Source organism: Hemicordylus capensis, chromosome 1 (genome assembly GCF_027244095.1).
Source record: "Hemicordylus capensis ecotype Gifberg chromosome 1, rHemCap1.1.pri, whole genome shotgun sequence".
NCBI classification, from domain to species: Eukaryota; Metazoa; Chordata; class Lepidosauria; order Squamata; family Cordylidae; genus Hemicordylus; species Hemicordylus capensis.
Window position 1 is genome coordinate 298764702 of NC_069657.1, and position 18390 is coordinate 298783091.

General features: G+C 45.4%; 1 long non-coding RNA gene across 1 annotated transcript; it reads left to right on the forward strand.

Annotated features, from left to right (window-relative positions):
• Positions 1-5498: 5498 nt before the first annotated feature.
• LOC128339732 (uncharacterized) lies at positions 5499-16692 on the forward strand. Its single transcript, XR_008313187.1, has 4 exons — positions 5499-5667; positions 8268-8336; positions 10565-10711; positions 15270-16692. It is a non-coding gene; the product is annotated as an uncharacterized LOC128339732 (long non-coding RNA).
• Positions 16693-18390: the final 1698 nt, after the last annotated feature.

Sequence of the window (18390 nt, forward strand, 5' to 3'; positions counted from 1 at the left end):
GCTAAGAAGACAAATGGAGGTTATAGCATTAACAATTTTCTATTATTTTCTATTATTAATCCTAAATAGAATTGTTCTTTCATTAGAACAGGTTTAGTTGTGCTTTCAGTGTTTGATTCGGAACAATTTTGTGGATGTAAATTTCTGCACAACTTGACAAGATAATAATAATGTTGTTAGATGAAATGCACAAGATTCTTTTCCCAGTACTTAATGCACAAATAAACGAAGCACCCGTATCATATTGGCATTTTCTGACTCAGAGTCACTGCAGCCCAGTGTGATCTTCTTCCCTCAGGGTCTCTTTTTAAATAGGTTCATCAAATAGGGGTGTGCACGGACTGGTTTGAACTGCAGTCAAATTGCTCCACCACAAACTGGGTGGTTTGAGTGGTTCGTTCACAAACTGCTCCAAACCAGTTGGAGCTGGTTTGTTGGTTCAACCAGCCCAGCCCATTGGTCCAACAAACTGGTTCGTGGAGTGCGGAGCAGATCTGGACCAAACCACCACACATGGTCCATGCACACCCTTATCAGCAAAGCACTTAGGCACAAACTTGATGTTAAAATTGAGTCACAGTATGACTTTTCAACAAAGCATGTAGAGTTTGTTTATATATTTGTCTTTGAAATGCTAGATTATGGGTCCTTTCAAAGTTACCTTTAGTAGTGCGAAAGTGGCTGCAATTTGGCTGTGCCCTGCATTGATCAATAATGTTGATAAGCATTATGAGATTGGCCTGGTTCACCCAATTATCTGAATCCAGGTTTAATATGGGTTAATGACATTAGTGTGATCGTGTGAACCCATGCCAATGTAAACATCTCAGATTACTCATGGGTCATAAACCATCTTGATGCAGGTTCACACAATCACACAAATGCTGGTAACCCAATTAAATGTAGATTAAAACAATTGTGTGAACTAGGCTATTGTGTGGGAGGGCCCTTCCTCCCATATCTTCCTCCCATATCAGAAATCCTGGTATAGGAAGGAGCTGCAGATGGGGACCTCCCTATGATATCAGACCTCTGACCAAGTAATGCAGCAAGAAGCTACACTACAGTGGCTACTACATATCTAAACATTGGTAAGGATCCTTAGAGAAGCAGCTTGCAAATCCTGTGCCTTTGCAAATCATAGTGCTAAACCATGGCTCCACTTAATGGGATTTCCAAGTTCCTTTCTTTCAAAGGCCTGGTTCAGATGTAATATGGAACTAAGGGTCCAATGAACCTGAGGTTCCACTACCCCTTCCCCTCGCTCCCACATGCTTACCTGTCCAAATTCCGACGTAAGCACTGGCCTCCTTTCTGCAGTCTTTGAGACATCAGAAAGGAGGGGGAACTGGCTGCCAGGCTTTTCTCCTTTGATTGATGGACAGCCATGGCAGCAGATCAGGGCAGAGAGAGGGACTAGCTTCCTTCCCTCCACTCTGATACTGGGGAAGGCTGCCTCCATTACTGAATTCAGATGTAATGGAGGCAGCCACAAACCAGAGACCCGAGCAGAGAACTTTACTACAAACCAGGGGTTCAAATTAGAGTTTTGTGAGTGAACCCTTGGGTTGAGTTAGGTCCAAACTGTGGTTTCCCTCATTCAGATATTCAGGTTTGGGGACCTCTGGCTGCTCTGCCTCCGGACCCCATTACGTCTGAACCTGGCATAGGTATGTTTGTTTGCATAATCCTGAAGAACTCAAAAACAGTGGCTGGCATCCCAACTAATGAAGCATCCATGCTTTGAAAGCTTGCAAGGGCACTATGGAAACCCGTGTGCAACTACCCCAGTTCACCTCTGTGAACACTGTTGCACAAGAGCCTTTAGAGTTTAGAATGTTTCCTGAGCTCCAGAAGGGCTCTGCAAGATTAAAAACATGTTGCTGGCCTTGCCTGTAACAATTATCATAGGCAAGTGTGAAGACCCTGCAGAGGTGTATAAAATCATGAATGGTGTTCAAAGAGTCAGTAGAGAAAAAATAAATTTTTTTTCATAGTATGAAAATTCTAAGTCATCCTGTAAGTTTATTGCATGCAGGATCATGCCTGGACAAATACTTTGATTGATTGATTGATTGCTTGCTTAAGTGCCATCAAGTCGGTGTCGATTCTTAGTCTTTCTTAGGAACATAGGAACTAGATACTTACTCTTAGTACTTACTTAGGAAAAAACAATGGCTAACAACCAGCACAGACTTCCAGTGGCAGAAAAGGAAAACACATTGGTGCAAGGGAGAGCTTTCCCCACTATCACTCCAGCTGTGCAGCCTCAGGAGTTCAAGAGGTGGGAGCAGATTTTGACAATTCACTCTGGCTGCTGGAATGCCCTTTGTCATCTGGAAGTGTGTCCCTGAGGGCTGCTCAATCCTCAGGGACAGATTTTCAGGTGACATGGGACACTCCCAGAGCCAAAGTGAATTGTCAAAATTCACTCCCCTGCTCTTGTACACCTGAGGCTGCATGACTGGAGTGTAGCTAGGAAAGCCCTACCTTGTGTCAGTGTGTCTTCCTTTTCAGAAGAAATAGGAGGTTCCAGAAGATTGCTCTAGATGTCAGCCAATGCAATTAACCCATGGAATGCATTCCCAGAGGATATTTTATGGCAGCTAGCATAAATGGCTTTAAAAGAAGATTGGCTATAATCATGGACGATAAAGTTATCAGCTTCTGCTGTGACAGCTAAAGATGGAACCCTCCTGGTGAAAAGAAATAGGTCTCAGATTATTAGAATATGGGGACTAGGGATGTGCACGGAACCACGCAGCGCAGTCCGGCACTGAGGGGGGGTGTCTCCCTTTAAGGGCGGGGGGGTAGAACTTACCCCTCCCGCCGCTCTTTCCCCTCCAGCGCTGCAGTTTAAACCGGAGTGTTTTGGGCGGCAGTGTTCCTCGCTGCCACCCCTGCCCCCGTCGTTGCCCGGAAGTCTCCGTAGGAACGCTGCCGCCCCAAAATCTTCGGTTTAAACTGCAGCGCCGGAGGGGGAAGAGCAACGGGAGGGGTAAGTTCTACCCCCCCGCCCTTAAAGGGAGAACCCCCCCCTCAGTGCTGGACCGGTCCAGCTCCGAACCAGTTCGGAGGCCTCCAATATGGCCTCCGAACCGGTTCGTGCACATCCCTAATGGGGACAAAGAAGAGAAATTATGGCTATTGCTATTGCACCCTGGTTAGAAACTATTTTGGCCTCAAAGCATGTTAGGCTGTATGTCTACCCAGTTAGCTAAACTGGCATCCAGTCTCACTAGTTCAGATGAACAATCTTCAGATTCATTGAACTAGGAGCTGCAGAAGGAAATTAGGGAGGCGTCAAGGAGAGGCAGGGCAGAAATAATGGGTGACTTCAATTACCCACACATAGACTGGGTAAATTCACAGTCAGGTAATGACAAAGAGGCCACATTTCTAGATATGCAGAATGACTGTGCCCTAGAACAGTTGCATGGAACCAACCAGAGAGAAGGTGACCTAGGCCGTAAATCTGAGTGGTATATAGGACCTGGTGCAAGCTGTCAATGTCTTAGAACCTTTCCGGAAGAGTGACCATAGTGTGGTCAAATACAGCATATATGCAAGGAGGGAATCCCCAAAGAAGACTAACACAGACACTTTGAATTTCAGAAGAGGAAAGTTCTCTAAAATGAGGAGTTTGGTGAAAAGAAAACTGAAAGGGAAAATCAGGAGAGTCACTTTGCTCCAGAATGCATGGAGTTTATTTAAAAATACAATAATAGAAGCCCAGTCAAAATGTTTACCAAAAAGGAGGAAAGGTACCTCCAGGTCTGGGAGGATGCCAGTATGGCTTACAACTAAAGTCAAGGAAGTTATAAAGGGGAAGAAGACTTTTTCCAGAAATTGGAAGGCCTGCCCAAATGAAAAGAACAGAAAGGAATACAAACTCTGGCAAAATAAATGCAAGACTATAAGAGAGGCAAAAAGAGAGCTTGAGGAACATTTAGTTAAAAGCATCAAGGGGAATAACAAAAACTTCTTTAAATACATCAGAAGCAGGAAACCTGCCAGGGAGGCGGTTGGTCTATTAGCTGATGAGGGAGTGAAAGGGATTATTAAGGAAGATCTGGAGATTGCAGAGAAGTTAAATGGGTTCTTTGCATCTGTCTTCACAGTAGAGGATACTAAGCATATACCTATGCCTGAACAAAGCTTTCAGGGACAGAGCCTAAAGAACTGAGTCAAAGAGAGGTGATGAGAGATGACATTCTAAACTGTCTGGAAAAATTAAAAATTAAGACATCACCAGGGCCCGATGGCATCCACCCAAGAGTCCTTAAAGACCTCAAATTTGAAATTACCGACTTCCTTGAAAAAATATATAACATATCCCTAAAATCAGGCTCTGTACCGGAGAACTGGAAAGTTGCCAATGTAAAGAGGAGGAGGAGAGGAGGAGGAGGAGATTGTAGAACTGGAAAAGGTGCAGAAGAAGGCAGCCAAGAAGATCAGGGGCCAAGAGCACCTTCCTTATGAGGCAAGGCTACAACACCTGGGGCTTTTTAGTTTAGAAAAAAGATGACTGAGAGGAGACATGATATAGGTCTATAAAATCATGCATGGTATGGAGGAAGTTGATAGGGAGAGCCCCCCCCCCCCGACACACACAAACATAACACTAGAACCAGGGGTCATTCCATGAAACTGATTGTCAAGAAAGTTAGGACTGACAAAAGGAAGTACTTTTTCACACAACATATAATCAACCTATGGAATTCTTTGGCACAAGATGTGGTGACAGCGAACATCCTGGATGGCTTTAAGAGGGGTTTAGAGAAATTCATGGAGGACAGGTCTATCACTGGCTAATAGTCTGAGGGCTATAGGCCACTTCCAGCTTCAGAGTTGAGATGCTTCTAAATACCAGTTGCAAAAACAGTTGGAGAGAGGGCATGTTGGGGAAAACAGTTGGAGAGAGGGCATGCTCTCAGCTCTTGCCTGTGGGCTTCCCAGAGGCATCTGGTGGGCCACTGTGTGAAACAGGATGCTGGACTAGATGGACCTTGGGCCTCATCCAGCAAGGCTTTTTATATGTTGTCATGTTCTCTCAGCTGAAACGTCTTGTAAATATAGAGGGTTGTATACTTAACTGCAGGAAAATGGTAAATGAAGAATTAACAAGTTTGAATCAGGCTGATTCAATGAGACAATGTAGGCCTTTCCAAGCCGCAGTTCTTAAAGGCAGACCTCTGCTCAGAAAGGAAGGGCAAGGATAGAGATGACCAAGCTCCCCAGGGCTAGGGAGGGCTGGGGGGAAGGGGGGTATATTTGCCTTCACCCACACAACTAGGCACTTCATGGTGCTACGTCACACTGCTCGCCCACACAAGCAGTGTGGTGAAGCTTACTGCATTGCGGATCTGGAGGAGGAAGTCCTCCAGTATCCCACAATGCATTGCCCGGGCAGCAGAGAGACTGCCCAGTGAAATTCTGCAGCTCCCAGCTTCCTGGCCACTCTTTAAGCAGCACTCTATGCTCTAAGGAAAGCCAGGATGCCTTGCTATCCTGGTTTTCCTGCTCCTATCTTGCTGTAGCTGGGAGTTATTCGCACATGGCTTCATGCTGTGGGGTAAATGTTGAGCCAAGCCACTTTGAATTACATTTGAGGCATCTGAGGGAAGCAGCCCCTCCCCTCTGCTCTCAGGTTTGCTTTTGATGCAGGTTCGCATTGCATGCCTCTGTGTTTTCCTTCTAGCCAATGGGGAGAGAGTGAGCAAGAGAGCGCTCCTTGGATAGGAATACAATGATTCTATGTCAGTGCCTCTCCCTATTTGCTTTGGCATTTTCAGAAAAGCTCTCTTGAAACTAGCGTTTTAAAAACCCAGAAATACATCGAGATAAGCTAGAATTCGGAAGACAAAGCCCAATTTGTGTGTGGAGTACTTCCAAGGATCTCAAATGGACTTCAATGTAAGTTTGGCTGGTGCGTGAATGCACACACTCTCTTCCAGAGGAGATTCAGGGTAACAGCCCTGTCTGTAAAAGCTCCTGGTCATGAGAACAACCTCACTAACTAAGTTTAAACAATCACAACCTGATAACAACAGCAAGATCTAATCAGTTGCTACCAGATATATGGAGGGAAAATGAAAACAGGTGAAAATGAAAAAATGAAAATGAATAACCATATATGCAGGTTAGAGTGCAGTATACCAACTAACATAATGCCAAATTGGGGCAAACAAAAGCTTCCTTGGAAGTTTTTCACACAGAGCTTTTAAAGCCCTTTTGCTCACATCTCCTCCGGAATGGAGAAGGTACATTCACATATTGGCCAGATTTACCACAAAGTCATTGTGATCTGTCAGGGAGCAGTTCACACACAATTCAGGTTTTTCACTGCGTGTTAAGAGTGTAGCCTGATTTATATCTGGGATTTTAAAAATCCACTATTTGTGTCAGGTTTATGTGACAATTTTGAGTTTTCAGTAAAGCCTCCCAGTAAACCCATGGTAAAGCCTGCTGTGTGTCAAAGTCCCTGGGGTACCTAAGAAGTGCTGAGACAGAATGTTTACCTTTGGTAGGACTCAGAAAAGCAATGTTTAGTGTTTTCTTCTGTGTTTCTTATAGACATGAGCCCTATGCATACGTTACATTCAACACTCATCCAATGAATGTACAGTGCACACAAGTACAGATCTGTACAGGGGTATAGTTATTTACTTGTTATGTTGAACACAGGTTCAGCAGTACACATCTTATCTGTACGATGTGCATTTGAGGGACCTTTACTCAGGTTCTCTTTTTAAAATGAATGCATGTATAAGTGCACAAACATCTGAACACTCATAGAATATGATGTCTGAATAAGGCTTCTGTGTACAATGTACATGCATACAGATTTGTACACAGGTACAGTTTTTTTACATATTAAACTGAACACAGGTACAGCAGTACACTTCCTATCTGTATTCTGCATTTAAAAGGGCCTGTAACCAAGTTCACTTTTAAAATGAATGCGCAGGTACAGTCATTCACACAAAAACATATATGAGTGTACAGACATCTGAATGCAGCTGCAATATAACATCTGGATAGTGCTTTACTTGACACAGGATTGATTAACATTTAAGTTGAGATAGGACTTATCAGTTCTTAACCGCAGGACATGTTTCAAATGACAAGATTCAGACACTGGATATGTTGGGAAAGAGTGCCCCAGAGACAGCATTGCTCTTACCACTGAGTTGCCACAGTCAGCCAACCTCCCCATATATCGAGCTAAGGACTTTTAAATCAGAGAACATAACTGTCATGTTAAGCCACTAAGTGGCACTAGGCAAGGAGTCAGTCCAGGGATTGGTGGGGGGAGATTGTTGTTAACTTCACTTTTACATCAACCTGGTGTCCAGAGTCTCTGCTATTCTATATAATCAGAGTGGAGACTCATGAGAATCGCTGCAGGATACAGGAAGCCTGACAAGAAAGTCACGGGGAAACACAGATTTTAAAATAAGGATTTTTTGAAGGCTTAGATGCTGCAGCAACAATTTGCATATCACTGCTACAACTTCTAAAAAAAGACAAGGCCTGGCTGAAAGAACCCAGCCTGCAGAGAATGAAAGATGACTCTAGACCAGCTCCAGATACTTTGAACTGAAGCCATGGCCCCAGACCTCTGGCCTTGATCAGCAACCTGAGGGAAAGCAATTAAATACCCACATGCAGGAGTGGCTCATCCTAACAAATTGGGCAAAGGGGGCACAGCTGCCTCTTTCCTGGAGCAAAGTTTGCTCCTCCCTCTCCCATCCCACCATGCCATGCCCCAGCATTAATGAGAGCCATGTTGCCTGCAGGCTGGCATTTATCGGGTAGAGTTGTGTGGACTTTTAAAACCACCCTTGGCCCTATTTTGATACAATGCAGGAACTATCCATCGAAACCAAGCACACCTTGCAGAGATGGGAGAATTTCCAACATCCTGGAAACATGCACAGCAACATAGCATTTCAGTAATATAATCCATGAAAGGCCTTTTAGACATACTTCAGCTCCTGTCCTAAGGAGAGCCCCCTCTGCCAATGAAGTATCCAAAAAGGTGGCAAAAACATTATCCTTCCTCAAACATTGTATAATATCTGGAGGTCTACAAGATGAAAAGTAGTAGTGGCTGAGGGTCCATAGGGCAGAGTAATCTTTGACATTAAACTGAAGAATCAAATACTCTGCCCTGACCTTCACAGTATATTACAGTACTAAGCACAAAAAGTATACTGTTAGATATGTTTGCTTGCTATAATGTGTTTACTTTTCCTCGTCAGAAAGGGAGTGTATCATTAACTGTATAAGCACCAGGACCCTCAGGGGGCACTAGGCAAGACACAAGACAGGTAAACGTTGAGAGGGGCAAAATAAAAGTTTGTTTCACTCTTATCTCAATATGGTATCTGAACTTTGTTAACTCTGCAATGACTATAAAACAACCTTGAACATCTCACTGTATAAATCAAGCACTGGAAGTAGCATGCAGTTAATCTTAAATCAGCAAGTCCTGCTTAGGACCCTGGTTGTTATTACTATGATGCCTTAATATTAGAAAGTGGACAGCTTTAAATTTGCATATATATTTGATTATATATATATACTGTATATAAGATTGATTATATTTAAATGCAAATTGTTAATCAGCATAGCACAGCAATGACAATTCCATATAGTAGCCAGTGAATGTTTTAGATTAAATCCAAAACAGATTATGTGGAGCTCCAAAAGGTGAGTGGGAGACAAAATGCCAAATGCGGTTCAATGTTGGCAAGTGTAAAGTGATGCACATTGGTACAAAAACCCCAAACTTCAAGTATACACTGATGGGATCTGAGCTGTCAGTGAGTGACCAGGAGAGGGATCTTGGGGTCATGGTAATAACAACAACAACAACAACAATTTGATTTCTATACCACCCTTCCAAAAATGGCTCAGGGCGGTTTACAAAGAGAAATAAACAAATAAGATGGCTCCCTGTCACCAAAGGGCTCACATTCTAAAAAGAAACTTAAGACACACACCAGCAACAGTCACTGGAAGTACTGTGCTGGGGGTGAATAGGGCCAGTTACTCTCCCCCTGCTAAATAAAGAGAATAACCACGATAAAAGGTACCTCTTTGCCCAGTTAGCTGGGGTTGCCCAGTTAGCAGGGGTTAGACAGTAGACATGGTAGACAGTTAGACATGGTAGACAGCTCATTGAAAATGTCAATGTGCAGCAGCTGTGAAAAAGGCCAATTCCATGCAAGGGATCGTTAGGAAGAGGACTGAAAATAAAACTACTAATATTATAATGCCCCTATACAAACAATGGTGCGGCCACACCTGGAGTACTGCATACAATTCTGGTCACCACATCTCATGAAGGACATTGGAGAACTGGAAAAGGTGCAGAAGAGGGCAACCAAGATGATCAGGGGCCTAGAGCACCTTCCTTATGAGGCAGGGTTACAACACCTGGGGCTTTTTAGTTTAAAAAAAAAAAGACAGCTGCAGGGAGACATGATAGAGGTCTATAAAATCATGCATGGTGTGGAGAAAGTAGATAGAGATTACCGGTAATTTTTATCCCTCTCACATAACACTAGAACCAGGGGTCATCCCATGAAATTGATTGCCACAAAATTTAGGGCCAATAAATGGAGGTACTTTTTCACACAATGCATAATCAACTTGTGCAATTCTTTGCCACAAGATGTGGTGACAGCCAACAACCTGGATGGCTTTAAGAGGGCTTTGGATAACTTCATGGAGGAGAGGTCTATCAATGGCTACTAGTCGGATGGCTATAGGCCACCTCCAGCCTCAGAGGCAGGATGCTTCTGAGTACCGGTTGCAGGGGAGTAACAGCAGGAGAGAGGGCATGCCCTCAACTCCTGCCTGTAGGCTTCCAGCAGCATCTGGTGGGCCACTGTGTGAAACAGGATGCTGGACTAGATGGGCCTTGTGCCTGATTCAGCAGGGCTGTTCTTTTGTTCTTATATTCTAGATTTCCCCGCAACAACCCTGCAGGGGTATTTTCACTTGGAGCAGAGAAATGGGGAATCAAGATATTATCAATTTGGTTGGACTGCTGGTTCATTCCACAGACACTAATGATAGTTATAGTGACTGAAGTATGGCTCTTGAAAACTAAGTTATATTCTACCAGAAGTAAACTGTGCTAACCAGCTTCCATGGTTCAGCTGTCATCATTCCTTTACTTTTATCTTAAGCATATTTTATTTTGGTTTATTTATAAAGCAGGCCTTTTGAAATTCTGTTTAGGTTCTGTGATTTGCCTGTGCAGTTTTAATATTGTTTTTCTATTAATCTAGGATAAAGCATGAAATTTAATATTTCACCATGACAAACCCATGAAATTTATCAGCCTAGCCTGAGCTCTGAAAGGAGAACAATTTATAATCTACCGCTGTTTAGAGTAAAGGAAGCTTAAGTAAATGAATAAACATGCCGAATATTCCTCCCTATGGTCATATTATTAATTACTTTTGAAGGATATAAAGTTTACATTGTGCTCAAAGCCATCACAGGCTATAAAACTGTCTTTGTTATACTGATTTTTGTTATATAGAGTTTGGAAGCAGCTCCTGAGAAGACAAGGCTCAGACCAGGGGAGGCAGCAAACTTTTGTTTTCTTTCCCAAGCAAGCAAGCAAGTAAGCAAGAAAGCTTGCAAACAAGCAAGTAAACCAACAAGAAAAGAAAGGGGAAAGGACAAGGTAAGTTTGTTAGGGCTGGTCTTTTCTAGGGTTTGACTTATGGCTGGCTAGGGGTTTGTTTCTGAAAAGTCAGTTTTAGTTTTCAGTTTCAGTGTGGTGCCTAGAGAGACAGTGAGCAGGGATTAGCTGCAGGTGAGTCACACAGCTTGTGGGAGGGGCCACATTCCTAAGATGGAAGCAGCTCTTGAGAAGACAGTGCTTGGACCAGGGGGGCTTTGCTACCTGGAGCTTTGGAAACCAGTGTTTGCTAACTAATAACAAACAGGATTTGTGTGAATGTTTTTCTGGGAAGTGTGTGGGAAGACACGCCAGCGGTCTGCCTGAATTAGGGTTGATCTACTGATTTAACAAGTTGTTCTAGTAAGAACTAATCAGCCTACTTTCCTTTCACTGTCTCTACATCTGGAGTAAATTTGGTGCAAATCGAGGTCCACAAGTTAGATCTCTTGTGCCTCAAATATTCATGTGTCTGCCATCTTGGAAAGGGGTGGATGTCATCATTACAAACTGCACCATTGAGGTGTCCCTGTGTGTCACTCACTACCGCTGTTCCAAATCTGGTTCAAATCAGTTAGACAGTCCTCAAGTTAGTGCACTTGCTCCTCAAAAGTGTATGTATCCACCACCTTGGATCAGGGTGGGTGACATCATCACAAAATAAACCATTGGGGCATCCCTATGTGTCCATTCAACTGTAGCAGATTTGGTCCAAATTGCCTAGACTGTCCACAAGTTAGTGGACTTACGCCTCAAATGTTTATGTGCCCACCATCTTGAATTAGGGTGGATGACATTGTCACAATCTTGACTGTTGAGGATATCATCAACAGTCAAATTGTCAAATATCATCAACAGTCAAATTGTCAAATATCATCAACAGTCAACATTACCTTCAAATCAGTTAAATGGGTCACAAATTAGTTCACTTGCACCTCAAAGGTTTATGCTTCTGCCGTCTCGAATCAGGGGAATGACATCACAAACTACACCACTGAGGTGTCCCTGTGTGTCACTCACTACAACTGTATGTAATTTGTTTCAAATCAGTTAGACAATCCACAAGTTAACCCACTTGCATCTCAAAAATTTACACGTCCACCATCTTGAATCTGCATGGATGATATCATCACAAGCTATGCCATTGAGGCATCCATGTGTGTCACTCATTGCAACAGTATGCAATTTTGGTAAAATAGATTAGACAGTCAACAAATTAGCCCACTTGTCCCTCAGATGTTTATGCAGCCGCCATCTTGAACTGGAGTGAATGACATCACCATTAGGACATCCCTATGAGTCCCTACAGCTGTAGCAAATTTGATTCACATCGGTTAAGTGGTTCACAAGTTAGCCCACTTGGGCCTCCAAAGCTTATGCATCCGGCATCTTGGATCAGTGTGGATGACATCAACACAAACTATGCCATTGAGGTGTCCCTGTGTATCACTCACTGCAGCTGTACCTTATTTGGTTCAAATAGGTTAGGCAGTCAACAAATTAGCCTGCTTGCACCTCAGATGTTCATGCAGCTGCCATCTTGAATTGGATTGGGTGGCATCATCACACACAACGCCATTTGAGCATCCCTATATGTCCCTGCAGCTGTAGCAAATTTGTTTCAAATTGGTTAAGTGGTTCACAAGTTAGTGCACTTGCACCTCAAATGTTTACACATCCACCATCTTGGATTGGGGTGGATGACATCATCACAAACTATGCCATTGAGGTTCTCCTATGTGTCCCTACAACTGTACCTGATTTGGTACATATTGGTCCAGGCATTGCGAAGTTGATGGGCGGACACACAGGCACGCGGACACACAGACACATGGACACACACAGAGAATGCCGGGTGATCTCATAAGCCTACTGGAAAGCAGGCTAAAAAAATCATTAAAAATCACCCAATTGCCTGATAGTTTTGCAGGTTTGGTGGTAGGTAATACCCATCATGCCCCACTGCCCAACCCGCTTTGGTGCCCCTAGGTGCTACCCATGGGGAATAAGGGGTTGATTCAAGTTCCTATTATTTCCTTTGAATGAAACAGTGAGCACTGCCCCATATATATATTGTGTGTGCACACACACAGAGTACAAAATAGTGTGTTTGTGGGGGGGTGTCTGTGGCTGTGCTGATTGGAAAAAATATTAACAGTAACACACAACTGAGCGGTAAAAACAAAAGAAAACAAACCTACTGCCTGCTCCACCACAACCTCCAATTGGTTCTGGCCTTCAGGGCACCAGTCCATCGTCTTCCTGGGCCTGGCAGAAGGTGTGCATACATGTCTGCTTGTGTCAGCAGCACTAATGGGCAGACTGTGACACAGTTGGTTTGGGGGTTGGCCAGGGTGGGGCAAGGTGACAGTGGTGTTGCAGAGGGTGGTAGTGATCATGAGTCCCTCACCATCCACATCCAGTTTGGAACAGACAAGCAGGGGGAGGTTGACCATGAGGAAGACCAGCTGCTCCACCAAGCCAGCATCCAAGTGTGAGCGATGGGGTATCACCACATTCCCAGCCATGGAGAACAGCCTCTCACTCTGGACACTGGTTGGTGGTCAGGAGAGCAACTGCCGCCAAGTCTGGCCAGTCTTGGCAATGCATTGCCCAAAACTGGACCAGGTCCATTTCCAGGACTGCCAGCACTGGCTCTAGCAGGTACTGCAGAACAGACTGCTCTGTACTGCTCTGTACTGCCGCAGGGCTTGGTTGGCTTCTCCCGTACCCCTGGCAAGGCACCAAGTCACCTCTGTGTGAACCACTGGGTGGAATGCTTTGGCAGAACTGCCAGCTCAGTCGGCACTGCCAGGGACACCACGCTGCTGGCCTGGGAAGTGGTGCTGATACTGCTGGGGGTAGAATGCACAGAAATAGGCACCCCAGCACCCTCCTCCTGGGTGCTGGAGTTCTGGTTCTTCTCCTTGGCCTGCCTAACCTCATGAACCAGGAGGTTATTCCACCTGGGCAGCTGGACATGGGTGGTAGCATTGCCCTTCATCCTTGGGTCACAAGGCAGGACAAAACATTATCTGCCGATTGACCCAAGATGTTGCTGAGCCAACCCACCGCTCCAGTACTCAGCCAACCTGCCAGGGCGCAATCTTCCCCAGTGGTCATGGAGGTCTGGAGCTCACCCATCATCTTCTCTAGGAGAAGAGCAGCGGGCAAAGCCTGGTTCAGTGTTGCTGTCTTGGCACACAAGCTGTTTGTGGCAACAAGGGACAGCTTGAGTGTCAAGAGAACATTGGAAATGAGCTCCCAGTCTGCATTGGACAGGTTGCACACTTCCAAACCACACCTCCTTGCTAGGTAGTGGATGGCTGCCTCTTGCTCCTACAGGTGCTGGATCAAGAGAAAGGTGGAGTTCCACCAGGTCTGAACATCCTGAGGGATCAGGTGTTCATGTAGGTGGAGCTCACACTGCCTCTCCTGGAGCATCTGCCTAGCCTTTTCCCTCCAGTGGAAGTTACCTGCTACCTTGTGACACTTCTCCACAAGAGCAGTTCTGGTAGCAGCAGGGCCTTCAGGAGGAAGGGCTTGATGTGTCCAGTGGCTCCACATGCAGCACAGCCCACCTAGGCTTTGCCGCATGAGAGGGGCTGGTCATGCCATCAGCAGCAGATGTTCCCTCCCTCCCCTGCCCCCTTCAGTGTGCTGTGAGGGACAGGAAAGCAGTGTGCCCCTGACTACCAGACCAACTAGGATTGGTCAACAGCTCCACAGTTAAGTGCATCCTGGTGTTAGGCTCTGTTTCACACAGCAGCCCTTACGTGACCTACCTGCATGCCTGGTAGAGGGAGGGCACCACCCACCTGCTGAAGTTGGTGATTGAGGGGATCTGGTAGCCAGGGGCAAGCAGCACAACTGGCAATGTCCCCTGCTTGAGAGCAGGAGCATGTGCCTTGCCACCGCTAGTTGAGGGCACACCAAATGGTCTAGCGCTGCCAGCAGAAGCAAGGACACCTGGATGAATGCTTTTGGAGGTGCCTCAGCATCACCAACATCCCAAGATGCTTGGCGGCCTTGCCCCTGCTGACCTGTGCCTTGCAGTGGGTGCAGACAGCATGTGTAGGGTCACCTTGGCGGAGCTCACTTGCTGCTGTCAATCCTGGACCCCTTAGCATCACCCCACCCTCTGCCCGCAACCCTGCTCCTGGCTCTGCCCTGCACCCTCCTAGAGGACATCTCTTCCCCCCAATTGGCCCTAGTGAAAAGGAAAGGAAAGATTGTGCAGTCGAGTCGGTGTCAACTCCTGGTGACCACAGAGCCATGTGGTTTTCTTGGTAGAATACAGGAGGGGTTTACCATTGCCTCCTCCCGTGCAGTATGAGATGATGCCTTTCAGCCCCTTTCTATATCGCTGCTGCCCGATATAGGTGTTTCCCATAGTCTGGGAAACATACCAGCAGAGATTCGAACTAACAGCCTCTTGCTCCCTAGGCAAGTTTCTTTTCCGCTGTGCCACTCCAACCCAAAACTAAGGGGATCACTTTTTGGTGTGTGTGTGGGGGGGGGGCGACTAATCCTTACCAACCTCTTCTTTTGGCATCTTCAGCTGGATTCTGACCAGGAGTGAGTTCAGGCAATCAGGTCGAGCAGCGCACACTGGCACTGAACAGCTGGGGGGAGGGCAGATGGGGGCCAGCAGATGGATCACCCAACCACCCCCCAAAAAGAACAGAAATAAAAACAGCAACCAGTTAAGTAACTGGAGTACTCCAACTTAAGAAAAAAAGAAGCAGTTGGCACTGCAAAAGAAAAGGAACAATAAAGAGACAGAGATAATCCTCTTTCTAAGATCCAGCAAGAAGGCAGCACAGGTCCAGCAAAAAGGCCCAGTAGAGCAGGGGTCCAGCAGCAGGGCAGAAGGGGTCCAGAAAAGCAAGGGGCATGGCACCAATGAAGTGCAAGGCAGCCAGCTCTTCCTCCAGAGATCCAGAGGCAGAGTGACGCCAGGCAGGCACTGCCTGGATTTAAATACCGTTTGAAACTTCCTCCTTTTTGCTCCTCCCTCATCCTGACACCACCTCCCCCCAGCCAATGGGGGCAGAGTTTCCCTGATAACACTCGATTCTGAATAACAAGCCAACCAGAGCAAAGGAGATTGCAAGACGATCGGAAGACCGTGGCAGTAAACACACCAGACAAAATGGTCGCTGCTACAGATGTTCGAACCATTGAACTGGTTCAAACCAGTTCAGATCTAACCATGTGACTGCTTTGGTTTGATCATTGACTGGCCACCTTTTTTTGAGATCTGTCCATTTTGCAATCAAGCCAGTTGAAACTGGCATGACGCATCCCTTCATCCTACCCCTTTTTGTTCTGTTACACATTAAGTTTTAATCTAGCTATCCATAGGCAAAACAAAGGAAGTAGAGCTACATAATAATATTTTGTAATTTGGAAACTGCCAGCCCACCATTTAGATTAATATCTGTTCGGCCTATATAGTTGTAAATAAATATATTTATACAACGGCATCATAGGTTTCCAGTGGTAGCTCCTTCACGGAAAATGTACTCTCTATAGACTACCTAGAACTTCCCACTACTTGGGAAGAGGGAAGAGCTCATCAGTGTTTGCCAACTGAGCAAAGAGGCACCTTTTTAATGTGGTGATTCTCTTTTATTTAGCAGGGGGAGAGTAACTGGCCCTATCCACCCCCAGCACAGAACTTCCAGTGACTTTTGCTGGTGTCTACCATGTTTCGTCTGAGAGTGTGAGCCCTTTGGGGACAGGGATCCTTCTTTCTTGCTTTCTTTCTTTCTTTCTTTCTTTCTTTCTTTCTTTCTTTCTTTCTTTCTTTCTTTCTTTCTTGTTGTAAACCACTTTGGAACCTTTTGTTGAAAAACAGTATATAAATTGTTGTTGTTGCTGTTATAGTTATAAGCATTTATTTTGCATCAACAGTGCTATTTCATAAGTGGTGTTGCAGATATGCAGTGACTATGGCACTAAATAAAGATCAATAGCAATTGATCTATTGATCCAAGAGAACGTGGAGACATCTCACTTGATGTATATCTAGTCTTTGAACTCACCTCCACTGTGATTAGAATGGTATTTAATAAAAGTTGCTATTGATAAATGGCAGACGCTTCTAAGAAAAGGGTTCTAAATGCAACGAAGTAGTAAATCACTGCTTTATTTTGTGGTTGCGTGTTCACGGCTAGAGACATTTGTTTGTCTGAGACAAAAAAAAAACCCTCTTTGATGTGCAACATTTCTATGAGGAGACAAATGGAGACACATCCCTATATTCACAATTTTGGAAGGTCTAGCAATGCACGCTTAAGATTAAAGTAGTTCTCTGGTAGGAGGAAAGAGACAGAATAGCCATGAATGAATGCTGAGTTGGTTGAGATTCATAAGATGATGACAGTCAATTATTTCACATCTTGCTTGTCAGGGTTTATCCCCATAAAAGATCAGGATAACAAGTGCCTTTGATTAAGGCCGCTTTCAAACATCACAAAAATCAGCTAAAATTTGCTATCTCCTGCTAAACACAGAGTTGTTTCAAAGTAATTATATGATATCTGGAAGTGCTTACTCCTTCATAAGCAGGGAACAGCTGTTAAAGAAGCGTCCCACCAAACATCCACTATGGCTAAGCCAATTAGGAGTGAGGAGATGCTGGATTTCCTGCAAAAAAGTGAGGCTTTCAGCCTTCGTCATTTCATCACTGTTTGGGCCTTGGAGTTTGGCCTGAGGTCTTGCAAAACTTTGAGCTAGAAATGGAAATGGATTTCAGCTCAACATGCCAGCTCTGTGACCTTAATCTCTGCTCTTTTCCACAGAGCTACTTTATTCACACAAAAGGAGACTCTTCTCTGAAACATGCAGTGCTGAACTTTCCAGATCAAAAACAGGGCAAGATTTCTTTCCAAACAGAAGGGGTGCAAACAAATGAAGAATGGCTTGCTTATCTGACAACCAAATGCCTCTATGTATGACTATGAGGCGGGTCTCATTGTCAGTGAGACCCGATTTGTCCAGGTTAGCGGGGAGAGCGGGCTACTCATAAGCGGGGTCTGCTCATCAGTAGCTGCAGCACAGAGCCGCATTGTAGCAACTCATGAGCAAAAAAAAGGGGGGGGTTGCAGAGCACTTGCTCCGCAAACCCGGTTTAAGGGGTGGGTTACTTGAGCGGGTTACCCTCTCAGGAACCACGGGGCTCGCAGCCGAGCCCAGTGGTTCACACGGTCTGCAAAAATCAAGCTAGGCTCCCTTAGCCCGATTTTTGCAGACCGTGTGAATAGCCTCCAAATCTATCTATATATCTATGGGGCTATTCTCACGAGCAGCAAAAAATTGGGCTAAGAGAGCCTAGCCCGATTTTTGCAGACCGTGTAAACTACCGGGCTCGCAGGTGACCCCGCTGGCTTACAAGCGGCTAGCCCGCTTTTGTGGCCCTCCTCTAAGCCCGGGTTTGCAGAGCGAGTGCTCTGCAAACCCGGGCTTCCCTATTGTGAGTAGCCGCGGTGCGGCTCCGTGTCACAGTTACTCATGAGTAGACCCCCAGAGGGGAGGTGAAAAGCTGCCTCCTGTCTCCGGGGGTCTCCCAAGTATGCCCTGTGCACTCACGCAGGGCATACTGGAGCTTCCGGGGTCCGCATGGCCCCTGAGCTCCCCAGCCCCCTCCGGCTCCGTCACGGAGCCGGCAATCATGT